The sequence below is a fragment of the Apostichopus japonicus genome, chromosome 23, assembly GCF_037975245.1.
Source record: "Apostichopus japonicus isolate 1M-3 chromosome 23, ASM3797524v1, whole genome shotgun sequence".
NCBI classification, from domain to species: domain Eukaryota; kingdom Metazoa; phylum Echinodermata; class Holothuroidea; order Aspidochirotida; family Stichopodidae; genus Apostichopus; species Apostichopus japonicus.
The window spans coordinates 13,322,861-13,339,960 of NC_092583.1; the positions used below are offsets into that span (position 1 = coordinate 13,322,861).

Genomic DNA, 17,100 nt, shown 5'->3' on the forward strand with positions numbered 1-17,100 from the left:
AAATGCAAAATGAGTAAAATTTGTATAATTTTTAATGTCAATAGTCTTTAAAAAGTATTAAATTAATATAACTTAAATTAATAGACATAGAAAAATTAGAGTGGCCCGTATGTATTTTGGTAGAAATATAGCCTTGATCGAGGTTAGAAATGATCTCTCGCTACTCGTCCTTTTTATACGCACCTTGTTGAAGTGTGTATACCTGTGAAATACCGATGATAAAAATCCTGTAAAATCACAACCAGTCGTGAGTGTTTGTGATCATTAACGACTGAAGGTTTACTCAAAAACCTTCTGAAATGAGGGCTAAGGTAATTTCAGTATTTTAAGTGTTTTTATTTCATATTTTCTATTGATCATGCCGTCTTTCAGAAATTGTTGTGTTAGGTCAAAGTTAATATAATGGCAGCTTCTATAATGGACAATGTCTATGCAAAGTTTACAGGTAGCCCTACAACTATGAAACATTCAGTGATTAATTGCCTGCAGTTCGTGTAACATTTCTGAGTTTACCTATTTGGTAAAATACTAGGGATGTATCTTTGCTAGTCTGCACATTTCGTAGTCTTGCACTTTGATATCACTAGCCTAGGCCCCTAGGCTAAGTGAATCAAGTGTTACTTAGGCCCAATATCACCCCGGTCGGATTCTTCCGTTTAGCATATTTATACCGCAGGCTAGCTAAGGTCTGAAGCCTTTCTCAATTTAAAAACTAACTATGTTGAAGTCCTCTACAAAGTAGACTTTAAATATGCAAGGAAGTGAATTGTCGTTTCCAAAATTATTTGAGAACAATACAAAACTTAGCCAAAGAGCACTGTTCACACTTCATTAGATTCGACAGCATACGATTCAATAAAAAACAAAATAACCACTACATGCAATCAACTTATTTGATAAATGCATCATTGATATGCCGCTCTTGCAGTCGACAAGAATGGTGTAGACCTAGAAATATATATGCCTTAACTTCACTTAACTCCATAACAATGCTTCATTTTGGCAAAGATATAAAGATGTATTGATTATCTTAAAAATCTTGCCCAATGGTACATCATGTGAACCAGGCTCTAACTGCTGTAGAGCCCTGACCCTAATTAGTAAATGGAAGAAGACTTGATGTGGTTCTGCAATGAATCCACATAGCTGATTAAGTAAAATCATTGCCCTCTAGAGGCTAAGCATAAATAGGTGCCCTGTATTTTTTTTCATTTCTGTTGAATGTCAAGTTGGCGTGTTTGTGTCCGTGTAGTAATCAAGTCTGAATAAAGACTCCATTATTCAAGGACTGAAACTCTGTTGTGCACAACCAGGATTGGGAATCGGATGTGTAGGGTTTGGACAGTCAGGACTCAAGGACTTGGATTAAGACCAAAATAAGTAATATTGTAAAATTCCCTGAATTATATGTAATGTGCCAAATCCATTTGCATCTGAAAATGGCAGTTAGTTGCTCATAAAAAAAATGTCTAATTAGGCCTACTCAGAGTTTGCCTACAAATATGGTGTCACATCACAACATGGGCAAACTGCTAAGTACAAGTGCAAAAACATATAGCAGTTTTGTACACAAGTAGCATAGAATTTAGTAAAGGAACATTCATAAGTGTTTACAGACGTTGAACACAACATTATTCCATGGCATCGCCACTCACTGCCTTTTAACAAGCTCATTTCTTAACTGTTCCACATTTTTCTTTCTCATTTTCAGTGGCGTAAGAAGAGAATGAGGAGGTAAGTATTCAGAGAGGTTTTGCAGATTTCAGTTAAGCAAAGAGCATCCACTGAACATTTGCTCTTATTTTGAAAGTAATCCACTTTCAGAACTTAAAAATCATGAAATATAAACGTAAAATTTCTACTGAAGTAAAGAGAGTGTAATGTCCTTGCAGTTATATTACCCGTCACATGCCCCTACAGCATTATTTCTTGGATTGTATAAAAAATTGTCAATTTGGTGAGTTGACATGACTTTGATAGACTGTTATATGTAATAGTACCCCTCTTTCAGCTGTTCAATACCTTTTCTTTAGCATGCAGAAGTTTCCTTTTACCTTATCACTGACAATATTTGAAGTAAGTGTGTTAAAACAACAAAAATTGATCCGGTACAGTGAATAATTTGCAGCGCAACATGGTATGCAAAGATGTGTAGCAGTTTTTGCTAGGGATGCACCGGATATCCGGTCCGGCCGGATATTTTTCAAAATCCGGCCGGATCTTTTTCAAAATCTTGCCTGAATTATTCCTTAAAAAGGTGTTGGTATTAACTTAAATCAATGTAAACTATTTCCAAAACTTAATAAAAACATTCAAAGTAAGGAAAAATTAGGTTTAACATGTTTAAATTAATTTTCTCAATGGTCTGACCCACTGTTTCTAAAGATCAACCAAAATAATACAACTACTGTAATAATATCAAGGTATATACAACAAATACAGTTTGCAGTGAAATCATTTCTTGCAGCCTTCATCAGTTTAATATTGTGCAGTTAAAGTAGACCATTCATATACTTATCAGTCAAAATACTGTTCCATTGAATCTTTACTTTCCCATTATTGTTGGCATTCATGTTTTCTCTGAATTTTTATGTGTGAAACAATCTCTTATATGGTTAAATACGTCTGAATTTTTTTTAATTCCACAAAAACCACTTCATCTTAAAGTATGTAGATTACACCACTTGAAGTCATATTTAATCTCATAAATGGGGTCTTAATTTCACCTTCTTTATAATATGCTTATACCTCACCTAAGATTTGCTCCTTGTTTCATACTTCTACTTCTTATTAATGATTTTCTTTTGTGTAATGAAAAAATCCGGTTCCGGTCGGATTTTATCCGGCCGGATTTCATGTACTATCCGGCAAAATCCGGTTCCGGCCGGATCCAAAAATTTGGATCCGGTGCATCCCTAGTTTTTGCACACAGAAACCATAGTATTTTTTATAGGAGACAAAACTTCATTGCCTTTAAAACCTCTTTTGATATGTTTTTTTTTTTTGGTATTAAATTATTCTCTGAGGTACAACCATACAATGTTCATACCTGGAAAAACCGGAATAAGAGGTACCAAAACATGTCTGATGAAGGTTCAGCCTTTCCTCAAATGTGATCCCCAGTACCATCTGAAAGGTTGAATTAGTTGGAACAAAATTTTCAACCCCCCCCCCCAAAAAAAAAGCTGCTCTCTGAAACAATAAGTTGTGCCAATTTGTAGTAATGGAGCCATTTAATTTTTTTGGTTTTTGTATCTCACCAGAGGTTTTTGTTCACTTGTAGTTTTCATCCCAGCCAATAATGATATTATTTCTTTTATTTAGACTGAAGCGAAAAAGAAGAAAGATGAGGGCCAGGTCCAAGTAGAGAGTCTCCTTCGCGTATCCACTCCAATTACTTTACTTGACGACTTCACCGCAGTTTTCATCTGGTCTTTGGTTGGCCTGGACCTTCAGTCAAGCTGGAGAGAAGGATGCCAGGAGCTGCCAAGTTCATTAGACTGAGTGAAAACTTTCCACCTTTTCTGGATAACATAACTAATGCTTACTGACTCATCTCACTGGAATTTGTTGTCAAACTGTCAAGTTGAAATTTTGGAAGTTTTAAATGCTGCCCTTTGCTCAAAAGTTCAGATCAGACATTTCTAAAAGACGTTTTGTATGGAAAAGACTTCTGTTGATTTTTGATATTCGTTCTGTTAGTTTTGAAGATTTGAAACACTTAACAGTTTTGTCAAGTTAACATTCCATTTTTACCCTAACTTGCATGTTTCCTGTTCATGTTGCAATAAAAGTAATTAGAGTGGATAAAGTTAAATTCCATTGTTTTACTGTTCTTTTTTTTTTTCATTTTCCGATTTGAGGCTTGTTGACAAATATTTAAAATTTACAAGGTGATTCCTTAGAAGCCAAACTAGTTTCTGAGAAACCGAACAGTCCACGAGTATATTGTTCTCTCATAAAGCAGCTTTTGTATTTGGTTGGCAATATTACCAGTCCCAAAGTTTCTCAAAATAGAGAGTGCACTTTATGGTAGCAAAAGATTAAACATGCAAATGAATTATATTTATACAGTATCAAACAGGATTGACAAATTAATTATTAAACCTCATTGCAAAAAGCTGGCACTTAAGTTGAAATTATGATGTAAGGAGCTAATTGCATGGACTTCAAAACCAGGAGCTATTTGTACACATATTCCCGAAATTAAAATTGTTCTAGTGGTAGGGGAATATACTGGAATAGCATATATTCCACGACCCTCTGTAAAGTATGTGAGCTAATGACAAAGTTGCATTTTGCCAGCAAAGATTATTATATAATGTGAAGTAGACCCACATTCCTACCTGCTGCCAGCAAAACATGCAGCTTATGGCTGTAGGGTTCAAATAGTTTTGAAATATCCATGTGGTTTTCATAAGTTTGTTTCAAGACGATGTCTGTACAAAGAACTGAAGTTGAAAACGACAGTCTTCGTTTTAGCCCTACGACTACCATTTTGGTAAAACTAACATTCTCCCATCAATCCCATTTCCAAAAAAAATAAGTAGATTCGATTTTCATAATCTGCATGGTAATTTCTTACATCCTTTTCCTGCTGCTCATACATTTATTATCATCATTTCTGTGTTGCTAAAATTAGGATTCTGAAGGGAAAAAAAATTGCAAAAGTCATATTCTGCTAATGATTTTTCATTCATACCAATCACAAAATTTAAAGGTTGAAAGTGTTGTGTTGTGGCAACAGTGAATTTTTGAAAGTTATGGATCCTCAAATTAGAATTAATTCAAAGAACTGTAAATAAACTGCTTATCCATGAAAGAGCCCTGTGTAAGAGAATGAGTAATAGTAATTGGGCCCGACATTTTGAAGCTAGCAGGATATTCTTCAGTGTCTGAATTACAAGTAACAGAAACTAAATGGGACAACATACATGCACAGACTACAGATAGGTTAAAGGCATTGAAGACTGGCGCACAAAGAAACGTCTGATGCTGGTAATCTGACCTAGTTTCCAATGAGGTGTAACAGAAATGTTAGACACCACCATTGATCCCAGAAAATACACAGCTTGCTACCGTCGGTAATCAGACACTAGTGTACAGTCAATACATGCAGCTACGGTCAATACCCATAACACGGTGTACATAGCAGCGATGGACATCTCAGGTCTAGATAAAAGATAACAAGGTATCAATCATTTCTGTCTGCATTTTGTAGCAACAAGAAAACACACTTGCAGGCAGCAGAAAGTTAACTTTTTCAGAGGGCGGCACTGGGTTTGGGGCGAGTCTGCAACGCCTTTAATGAGCAGGATGAACGCAGAAGAGATTGATGTACATAATAATGGATCTTAACAACTTTGTGATAGGTGTAAACTTCATTTATAGGTATCTCTAAAGCATCCATAGTAAGACTTCTGGCTTAGCATATAGGAAGCCTTCGTGTCTTCTCTGAATCTCAAGATCAATTTATTAGGTCCAAGGAGGGCAATAAGCATCGTTCCAGTAAGTTGGCTTGGATGACATCGTTAAGGGGAACCAACCAATGATGACAATATCATCCATGGATGGCAAAAGTCGATTCAACTGAGTATTATGTGGGTGGAAAGGAATAATGTTATACCTGAAAAAGGTCTCGGGTCATTTCCTTTAAATTAAGGGAAGTCATAGTTTTGTTGATATCAGATTTCATGCTCGGTTGCCTCAATTTATGCAACTAAAAATGAATGAGGTATAAATGTAGTTGTGGTTCTAGATGGTTATTTTTAAAGCATGCCCTCTTATTTCAGTTCTAGTCAGTATAAAGAGTTAACAGCACTCTACAGCTATCCTGCTTTTTCAGTGATTACTTATTCAGTCTCTTCCCAGTACACATCCCCCCCCCCTCCCCCAGTTTCTCTCCCTCTCTTTCTCACTTGTCTCTTTTAATATTCTTGGTCTATACCAACCTCCAATCATTGTCCAAATGTGGGGTAATGAACAGGTCTTTTGCATGTTGACTGAACGTTAAAGCCCATATCAAACCCTCTTTTTTTTTTCCTGAAAGAAAAATAGGTTGTCGGACTATTATCTTGCTGGATTATATAAAATACTTGCCTGATTACATTATAAAAATGATGGACCAGCTGAACCCATTGTTTACTTCATGAAGTGAATTGTTGTGGTTGATCAATGGTGAATCAATGTCCAGTTCTTTGCAGAGAGCTCATCTAAATTTAATCTATTAAAAAGTGTAGTTGTTTGTAACTCAAAATAATGAACAGTTTTGATAATTGAAGCAGGAGTACTATGTTGGGATTGGGCAATTCTTTTTTGAAGCTTGCAAATTTCAGGGTGTGTAACTTTGGCTTCAACTCTGGTTGGCAGAGACATATACAACTTGATTCATTTTACAATGCCTAAGCAGATAATAGGCAAGCTAGATAATGAAGTTATAGAGTTTGACTGAAGTGTTTGTGTAAGTCGTTGCGATAACTGCTTCATATCTTACAAAAGCCTGCGAAATGGTCAATTAAAAGAGTGGGAGGGCTGGTGCATCCATGTGCAACAGGCTGTGTCTACCTTTGTGCTTTCTTTCGTTTTTGGTAATGCACTTGAGCAGATTGTAACAAAAGCAAACACCTTCATTGAATTTCTTTATGAATAGACTCCTTTATTACCAGTGTAGCAACTTATTGCATAGGCCTACTCTGACAAACACTTCTGCGGCAACCCGCTTGGCTTCGATGCTGTACTAATGGTAAAGCAACTGATGCCATAAAAAAAAAACAAGCAAAAACCGAGAAATATCCATACGAGACATGTCAAGCAAATTCATACAAGAGAAATTTGATCCAAGCTTGAACTAATGACAATAACTGCTTTCTCAAAAATGCTTGCAAAGAGGTATAGTTTTATTTACCTTTTTTTGCCATCAAGATATCCATAAAAAGCCAGGGAACACAGAATGCCATAAATATGATATGCCAACTGTATCTGCTTTTAAGTTTCAAGATTAAATTTAGTCGACAACCTATACACAGCAGAGCAATTACAGAACATGTAGGGATTAAGTCTACATAAGCTACATCTAACCAGTTATACAATCACTCCTGTTTCACTCCTCTGAAGCTAGGGCTTAAATGTCAGTGGATTGCCAGTAGAGAAGGAAAGAAAAGATGTGTATTTTTTTAGCCAGTAGTCATTAATTCAATTGGAATTATCACTTTTTAGCATTCAAATTGTAGATTTTGTAGTCATTCTGTTTTATCGCTTTACGCTTCACCAGTACTTTTAATAGTTTTTCGATCTCATATCCCTGTATATTTCCGTAGATGGTATATGTATTTACTGTTTTTTCTATTTACTGTTTTATGGCATTGTATTTTTTTAGATTGTTTGTAAAGCGCACAGATGCATCGCGTGTAGTGCGGTTTATAAGATTTTATTTACATTACATTACATAAGAACATAAACACATGATAAGTCGGTTAACAATTGCCAGTCAAAAGAGAATCGTCATGGTTTCTGTATCTATAACATAAGCCCCGTATTACTGCTTACTATCAGCAAATATTATTTAGCTGGTCTGGTAAGTCTGGCCAGTATAACTGATGTGTGTTGTAATTCACTAACATGCCAGTGGAAATTGATTTTAGCCTGTCGACTTTTTAAGCACAAGTTTGTATGTTTTTGGTAAATGCTATAAAATTGTGAAATCGTAGGCCTCATGTTGTAATGAAGATACTGACTAGCCATCAGACTTAAAGCAGCATTTTGCATATGGTCGCCGTTTTCAACTTTTTTGACATGTCCATCGAGTTTTTTACATATATCAATCACAAAACAGCAAACTAAGATATTAGCCAAGTTTTCCCCTGCCACCAACATCAATTGGCCAGTAATTAAGGATATTTGCAGATAATGAGAAAAGTGTCCACCGACAAATTCCACATTTAAAATTAATCGCATACAGTTCCCCCAATGTGCTAGTTTGAATTCAACCAATCAGAGATGCAGGTTTAGTTATGCGCCGTTGCTAAAAATAGATTCAAAACTTTGCGTTGGTATAACAAGGGAGTTGTTATGGAACTACCTGGTACAACTGCCATATAGACTGTACACAAATCAAGCATGGTGTTGTATTACGTAGGCCTAATGGTCAATGACGTTTGTAGTGTTTAAATATTCATATTATGGGCGAGGTTTATTGGGATCCCAACAGAAAATATCTTGGAGTAAAACAAAGTTGAAAGTTGCAATGTTTTTTTACTTTCATGCCACCATTTGAAGTAAGATTTAAATAGATAAGCTGGTTATGTATGTCGTTATGGCATCATGGAGTCAGTGAGGTTGAGAAAAATCATAGAAAAGGATGCTTTAAGAACCTCTCATATAGATCATATCATCAAATGAAGGTTTATGAAAGAAAAACCTATGATTTCTATTGGATTTTGTTACCCACACAGTATTTCATAATAGAAATCAATAAGCACATATGGATAGCTAACCCACAAATTTTCCAGATTTTTTTCTTTTTCAATTCACTACTTTGTTTGAACTAAATACCACTTTATTAGAACGGCTGTGTTTAAGCTTGTAATTACCTGTTGTTTGCCTAGCCTTGTATCTTGTTATTACTTATAACCTATTTAGTATGGAAGGGGACAATAAGGGGAAGAAAAATAAATTGTAGTCGTACTAGTGCAACCTTCATAGTCAATTGTAAATTGCATATATTGAACGTATAGCGTGGATAAAGATCTATGATGAATAGACCGTCAGTTTCTATTCCAGGAATGGCTGTTGCTTATATAATCAAAGTTTAGTTTTCAACAGCAGCAAAGAGAGAGAAATAGAGAGTATGTGTGTGTCTGGGTGATGAAATGTTGATACCGGAAACGTAATAAGAGGGGCCAGTGTCTTAATCTGACTTGCAAAATTTTATTTTGAGTAATATTTGGTAAATATGTTGACATGATTGCAAAGGAACGGCTTCAAAATCTTAGGTCTTGTAACTTTGAGAAAGCTCATATTGCTTTGATGCTCTTACATAATTGGTAATTGCCATTTTGTACAAATTCATAATGCCATTTGCATAGGCGTAGGAGGCAGGGGGCTGGGGGTGATGCAGAGCCCCCAACCAAAATTTTTTGTGAAAATTTGGGCAATATGCTGAGAATTTTTCGGGCACCTACGGAAAGAAAAATAATTTGCAATGTGTTTGTCAATGGTTAAACTGATATTATTATCATTATTATTGTAAGGACTTCTCCAATAATTATAAGCAATATGGAAGGGTAATAACACGGCAAATGATTGTATGTTATTTGCATGCGGTGTAACAACGGATGCATGCCTATATGATATGTACATTAAGATGTTGAACGCTCGGAGCGTGCAAACAGTTTTGGTTATATTTTTCGGGCAAGTCGTTACAGCCCCAGCAAATCAAATTGGGCTCCTACGCATATGGCCATTTGCATTGTTAACAAAGTTAGTTTTTGGGCATTAAGTTTATTTGTAAAATTTATTGATCCTTTGGAATACTAAAGTACCAAACAAATGCAACCCAATCACATATGTTTTGATGTTATTTCATGCAAGAGTTTGGACATTTGTGTTGCTGTTTGCCATGTCATCAAAGTTGAAATAGTCAATGCCCAGGGAACTGTGTTCCAGCTCCCTACTCAGACTGACTAGAATAAAGAACTTGTGTTTGCTTTTATTGTAGTGGTATGTACTTTAAATACCAAAATCCCATACCAGTGCAACTCATTAAACCATGAAGAATTTGCGGATATTGCTACATTACTTTGATTTATTGTCATTTTACATTCATTAAATTGTACCTGTGATGTGGCTAAGTGGATAAAGGCAGTGGCATTTGAAGCAATGAGGCTTAGCAATAGGGAGGTTCCAGTTTGATACCCGGCCGGGTCATAGTGAGGTGGGTTTTCATCCAAGAGCATTCTACGGTTTGCCCATCTGAAATGACTTTCTAAATTGGAAAGATCCCAAATTTGAGTTTAAATGATGAATTGGAAGCCTCCAGATGTGTTAGTTGTAATCCATTAGCCCTTGCGGGTTTCTCCCACATTTGAGGTCTAAAAGCATCGTAAACAAAACTGCTGGTTATTATTAAATTGTTATTATTCAGCCATCAGTATTCCCTGCCCTTAAATATGCCAGATAGTAAATAAAAATGGTCACTTATGCTCAGATTTTAACAAGCACTATATTGTCGCTCTCAAAAGAGTTTTGCTTTACTGAGGCAATTAACCTCTAGGAAAGTATACCTCTGCAAACTCTTTGCAATTTTTAGCATGCTCATATTTTTGGCCAATACTGATGACACTTAAGTATTAACTATCAGGTTTGGTGAAGATATTAAATTGTTATGAAGAGCTTTTATTAATTTTATGATATTTATTCTGTAATACTACGTAGAAAAATTATTAGATATATTTTCTCCTCAGTCTGTGGGAAAACACTCTCCTTTGCAACAAACCATGATATTTAGAAACATTCACCTTTATATGACAAGATATTTATTACTTTTAGGAACTTGTTCACACAATACTGTCAAAGTAAGATCAAAGCTGGAGTGACTCCCCAATTTCAAACTTGCATCAGGGTCCCTGCTGTGGCAAATTCAAGTTATGGTTTAAAGTGAGCATTAAAAACTGGCCATTATTACCACCAATTTTCAAACTGGCTAAGTTATTCTTTCTCGCCTACTCTCCTGCCCATTCAATTCTACCTTTTACCTTTTCAGTGGAAGGAAACTGAATGAATATAAAACAGAAAACCAAGAAAAGTAAAATACATCTTTGGTAATTACTATTTGCTGCTCCGTCTGTTTTTGTTGTTGCTGGCATTATGCCACAGTAACTATGTTTTACAGATGTAGAAACCTGGGCAGTTATGTATGTGAGTATATGTATATGACTGCATGGTTTTTTTTTTTTTTTTTGGCATTATGCCACAGTGACTATTTTTTACACATATAGAAACCTGTGCAGTTATGTATATAAGTATATATGTTTATGTCTGCATGGAATCAATGGGACCGGTTGAAAGTTTTGAAGTGACTTGATGGGAGTGGGCGGGAGCTGATTTTGCCATGTCATTGTAGCATATTAAACTTGACGACAACCAAAATACTATCATTTGACATATGGTAAGATATATAAGTCTGATATGAAAATGAATTATATATTCAATATATAATTAGTTGAATTAGGTTATGAAGTACATATTCCTTCAAATTAGTTTCTCTTTTAGATAAATGATTCTGCAGTTCAGAAAGTACAAAGACCTATATTTGCTGAATAAATAGGTCTTAACAGGTACAGTAGAATAAAGGGCAGTTGCCCTCCATTCAAATTGTGTGTACTTCTAATCATATAGTTTTATTTGTATTTCTAGCACCATATACTACTGTACTGAGGTACCAAAAGTCGAAGGTGTGAATTTTGCATAACTTGAGGGTAGCTACACAACCTTCCCAAACAACGAAGTGTTACTTTCAAATAGTCCTCCAAAAACTGGAAAAAAAAAAAAAAAAGTTAAACATTTGACACTTCAATGATTTCACCCAACCAACAGTTCTCTTGTTATGTTCATTGCATATGGACCCATAAAGCATTACTGAAATTATTGAAAGTCAAAATCCTAAGACATGAGATCTCAAAATAACCGATGTGTAAATGCAACTTGAGGCACCCAGGAAGTGTCTTTTCTGACGCTCTAGGAGTAATTTTTGGCAAAAAAAAAAATTATGGTACGCTCCGTGCCAACCGATGTTAGCGCTCTGCTAAGATAGTATCAAGTAGTGTGTTACACCAACATGACCTACTTATTCCCCACCCCCCCCCATGGTAAACATTTATACGAACGCCCTTGCTTGGACCTGATAAGGGGCCCCTTTGGGCCAGGAGCCAAGGCCCCCAGGCTCATAGTTACGCCACTGCTCTTAGCATAATGTTATCAGCAAACAGGAAATGCACATTGAGTCACATCAGGGCAAATTTTTAAGGATTTTTCTGGTTGTCCCTTGGAAAAAGAACCACCTAGTATATGTGCACTGAGGGAGATATATGTAAGATTGGTGAATAGTAAACTGGTCTGCTTTGCGCCAGTAAAACTACCCATTGGGTGGATCATAGGCCTACCACTATTTTGGCTTTCTTTCAGTGTCTGGAGCGATGGAGGGTGATACCAATTTACCATTTTAACTATTTCGGGTATTTTAGTAACGATGCTAAATTTGCTCCAAACATCACGCCAACCATTGCAGCTGTCGTGCACGTCTACCTCTTGCAATATTCCATATTGATGACAAATTGATCCAAACAGTCAAACCTAAAAACAGTTCATTTTGTTGAAACTGATGATCTCCAGTAGATACTAACATATTTCAATAATGTATGATTTTCTAGAAATTCACAGCTGTGTTTATGCTGTTTGGAGGGATATTTCTAGTCAATTATGATTAGATTAAATTTACATAAATAATTAGAGTCTGTACTTGTTTCTGTCACTTGTTTACCATGAATTTATGTATGTATGCATCCATATGTTGTCCCTTAATTATTGATGTGTCCTGATCAAGTTTTGAATTGGACAAAGTTAAGCACAAAAGGATGAGTAATAAATTTTGGAGAATAATTCCCAGTAAAAACCATGCATATTGAAATCTGTTCTGATTTCTTTGATTTTAGCCAAAAGATCAAGGCCATTCCAGAAACCTATCCGTTGGGTTCCTACTAATAAAGCAATAGGTGAGGTTTTATTGCTACTGTTAAGGTTAAGCAGAGGGCCAGTGGGGCCATGCCCCCCCCCCATCCATTTCACATCGTGCGTCAGTTGAAGGTAAATGGTTGCTTACAATTACCCGTATATAAATTTGAAGACTTGATAATTTTGAAATGTAAGGAGCTCACCCAGGCATTGTTTTAATTAGACAATAGAGATTCTTTGTTAAGCATTAATGTACAGTTAATAGACATCTAGATGTCTCATTAAACTGATATAGTGCTTTAAAGGCTGCTGCAAATTGCTTGGGGAAATTTGAAAATGGTATGACCATTTTGTTAATCCCTGGATTTTTAGGGGAGAGATATAATAAATTATTATGAGTTTTTTTTATTACATAACAATATATTGCCATTCTTTGATGCTTTAATGTACATGCCAATGGAGAGAAGTTAAAATATAACCTTTCACACATGGTATTTGCAGTGCCATTATACAATATCTTACTAATTATCCAAACAATAATAAACCCCAAAAAGGAGCAAAACAGTTAAACAGACAAAAAGTGTAAATATCAGGATTTATTAAGACCATGTCACTTTAATGTATTTTGTCCAGTTTTATAGCAGTCATCTGCAAGGAACAAAAACACCTCACAAAACTTCACTTTGTTATAAATGGCCCACATATTTGCCCTTTTAAGCCAATTTCATTTTGTCTCTCCCCCCTTTTTTTTTGCTTTGTTTTTCAGTTTGCTTTCAGACAAACACAGTGCTTTTCAGCTTGAACGGGTTTATGGCCTTCACCGAAACGATACCCTGACAATACCATCCATAGTTGTGTAAGCAATCACCTTTCAGATCTATTTGTCCTTGTTTGACCTGCTTGACCTTGCTGTACTATAATACTGAATGAAATAACTAATTAGAGAAAAGGTAGGTGCTAAGTTTAAAGATAGGGAGTGAAATAAAAACTCTTAGTTCTTAATTCTTTAAATAGAATTTGTTTTTGTGGAAATATTAAACTTTTCTGCTTGCAACAGTTGATAAGGTGAATTGGAATTGTTGTAGGGAAAAGTTTATTAACTCAAATGAATCTTCATATGTTTGCTCTAGGGATTGTCCAGTGACATATAACTACAGCTGGTTTTATAATTCAGGGTGCATGATGGGTAATGTGAGATAGATATCAGCCAGTTGGGACAGTTTCCTAATGCTAATACCTCTCTAAACTGTACTCCAATATCATGCTCTAAAAGCACTGGTATTGACAGTACAAACAGTTCCTAACCTTGATCTGATAGGAAAAGGATATTCATAATGCTCGTACTGACAATACGAGTGCTCTGAAGCGGGACATGACTGTGCAGTATAGAAAACATTGTCCCAATTAACTGGGTGAAGATATACAGTATCATCACCAGTGTAGTATGCTCTGAAAATCATTCTGTGTTCTCTTGGGTTTGTTCGTGCATCTTCAGCCTCCTTAACATTGAAGAAGACGAGGGGCATCTGGTACCACGATGGCAAAAAAACTTTGCAGTGTTAATTAACACTTGCATGCTCAGGATCAAACCCAGGCGATCTCCCTTTTGGGGAGGATCCAGACTCCGAAAGCGGGATCACGATTGTAGTGCTAAGGCTCAACTGATCCAAATTCCCCAGTTTACTTGTCGCCGATCATTACTGTTCGCATCAACACAGGGAATGGCGAGGGTCTAAAGGCAGGAATCATGTAGAAGGCTGCTACTAGAATTAGTTAACTGGTTTTTGCTAACATTCACATGTCAGGGACCTTTACCTTGGTGGTTCAAGGTTGATCCACCACCTGTTCCCAAATATGGACATGCCCTGGGTCAGCGTGTTAACAACTTCAAGGGCAAAACAAGATACTTCAACCCCATGCACTATATTTGACCGGTATATCTCCTCTTTCACAAAAAGTATGGCTCATGTCGACTGGGAGGGAGCATTGATGGGGTAACCAGGACGAAAACCGGTCATGAAATGAAACTTCCGTAATATTGTATATGTACAAGAATTGTTCATTCAATCTTCAAGAATAGTATTAAAAAAAATGTGGTCAAACTGTCTAGGTAGGCAAATCACAAGTATTGTGAGTTGTTGGAAAAAAACACATTTCCTGCTACTCTGGTCTGAAAACCGCTGACTGTATAGTAGTTAGCTGTTAGCAAATCCCATGTATTTGTCATATCAGACACACCTCAAAGCCAAGCTTCAGTGATCATTCTGTTAAGAGCTTATGTCAATGGCATGGTTGCCAAACAGGTATCCCAAAACTTTTTTAAAAGTATTGTGAGTTGTTGGCAAAAAACACATTTCCTGCTACTCTGGTCTGAAAACCGCTGACTGTATAGTAGTTAGCTGTATTGATCATACATAAACATAAATTCACACTCTAGTGATAGAAATGTAGCAAAACATATATGTGCTGTAAGTGCATTTATGGCATTAATTTGTGTGTGGCAAGGACTTAAAACATTGAGCTGTTCAGCTGGAGTTTGTGATGGGTGCACTTGAAGCCCCCCCTCCCGCAGCCTCCACCCAAACTTGACGAGATCCACATTTTCATGTGTAAAGAATGGTCTTTCTTGCTCAATTGTAGGGTACAATAACACTTATATCAACGTCACAAAACAAGTTGATATAATTGTAAAATATAGCACAGTTTTTGTGTCATTATACAAATATAGATCCCTCCAAGATGGTGTGGCATGGTAATGCACCATCCCATAGTTATTGCAACGTACAGGCCTGGAACAATGCAGAACAGCAATTAATTTGATTTCTTAGACTTTGTTTGACCACATGGGGAAAGGGTTAAAATAACTTTATTAAGAAGATTGACATATCAGGGCAAATTTTGGGATCAAAATGTAAACTGTTTGGAAATATCTAGGAATAGAAAATATTGATTTTTTTAAAATAGCTTCCAAGCAGAGTGACATGAAACACACAGGGTGTGTTATTAAAACACAACTGTTAACTATGTGGCTACATGGTAAAGTCATGTACAAGGATCTGCTTAATTCATAATTGCATAATTTCTCAAATGGTCTAACCGATAAATCCCACCTCCATCCCCTTACAATATCACCCTACCCCCCCCCCTCCCCCTACCCACATTCCTATCCTCAACTGATAGACATAGACCTACATGTTTGAAGGGAGAAAACTTGTTAACAGAAGCTGGTTTAGCTTTACAAAAAAAAAGAAGGCAAGCAATGGTTGCTGCATCAACAATGAAGATGCACTGTATATATACTGAGGGCCAAGGCTATTAAGTTTATGTGTTAACGCTTATGTTCATGTCTTAAGAGGTATAAGAAAACCTAAATGTAATTTCTTCATCATTCATATCTTCATCCCCTTTGATGCTGTAGAGTACATGGGTTAAAATTGGAAGGTCCTTGAGCTTCTAGTAATTTAGACTATAATGTAGATATAGTCCCCTCCCAACCTTCCTCCCCTCACCCACTTCCTCCCCTCCCCCTTCCTCCCCTTCACCTCCCTTCCTCCCCTCACCCCCTTTCCCCCTTACTTTCCTCACCCCCTTCTTTTCCTCCCCTTCCTCCCCTTTCCTCTCCTCACACCCTTTCTTCCTCTTTTGTAGAACTGTGCATGTCTTTTGATTGCTTTAAGTTTAAAAACTAAATTGAAGATTATCATACATGTGATTTAAATATTTCATTTATAAAGCATTGACTTCTTTCCAGGGCCGGTGTAGCTAGACTGATATCTTTATTGGGGCCAATTCTTTTCTAGGGAGAAAGCCTTGACCAATTTTCTATAAAAAAAACACCTCTTTTCTGACAATTTTGGGAGGGCCTGACCGAAATTGTTCTTTGTGGGGTTGGGTAGGCCTATGCCTCGTCACCCCCATCCCCTGGCCGCCACTGCTTTTTTCACTTTGATAACTAACTAATCATAGTGAGTATTTGGAATTTGTCTGCTAAACAGCTTCAAATAGGATTATGTATAGCCACAGAGACTAAATATGTTGCTCTGTGGTATATCTTGTGTGCATGTTTCAAACCATTTATCCTCCACTCTTTTCTATGATTAAGAAAGTGAGAAAGAGACTACAGTTCACAGTACATATAAGATACAAATCTACAACAACGACGACCACAAATATCCATCAGCAACTTTTATTTAAAAAACTAAATATTTGCAGACACAAACCTAGAGGTTGTACTATTGACAAAATAATAATAATATTGACAAAACAAACAATGGCAGTGAGTTTATAGATATTCATGGAAAAGCAAAACCACTTTATATCTTCTACAGAGGTTAAATCTAGGTAGAACACTTCAATTTTTTTTAATAAATGAAA

General features: G+C 36.2%; 1 long non-coding RNA gene across 1 annotated transcript; it reads left to right on the forward strand.

Moving 5' to 3' along the window:
• Positions 1-136: 136 nt before the first annotated feature.
• On the forward strand, positions 137-13,507 carry LOC139965100 (uncharacterized). The gene is made up of 5 exons (XR_011792170.1): positions 137-311; positions 1,712-1,734; positions 3,325-10,817; positions 12,708-12,767; positions 13,493-13,507. It is a non-coding gene; the product is annotated as an uncharacterized lncRNA (long non-coding RNA).
• Positions 13,508-17,100: the final 3,593 nt, after the last annotated feature.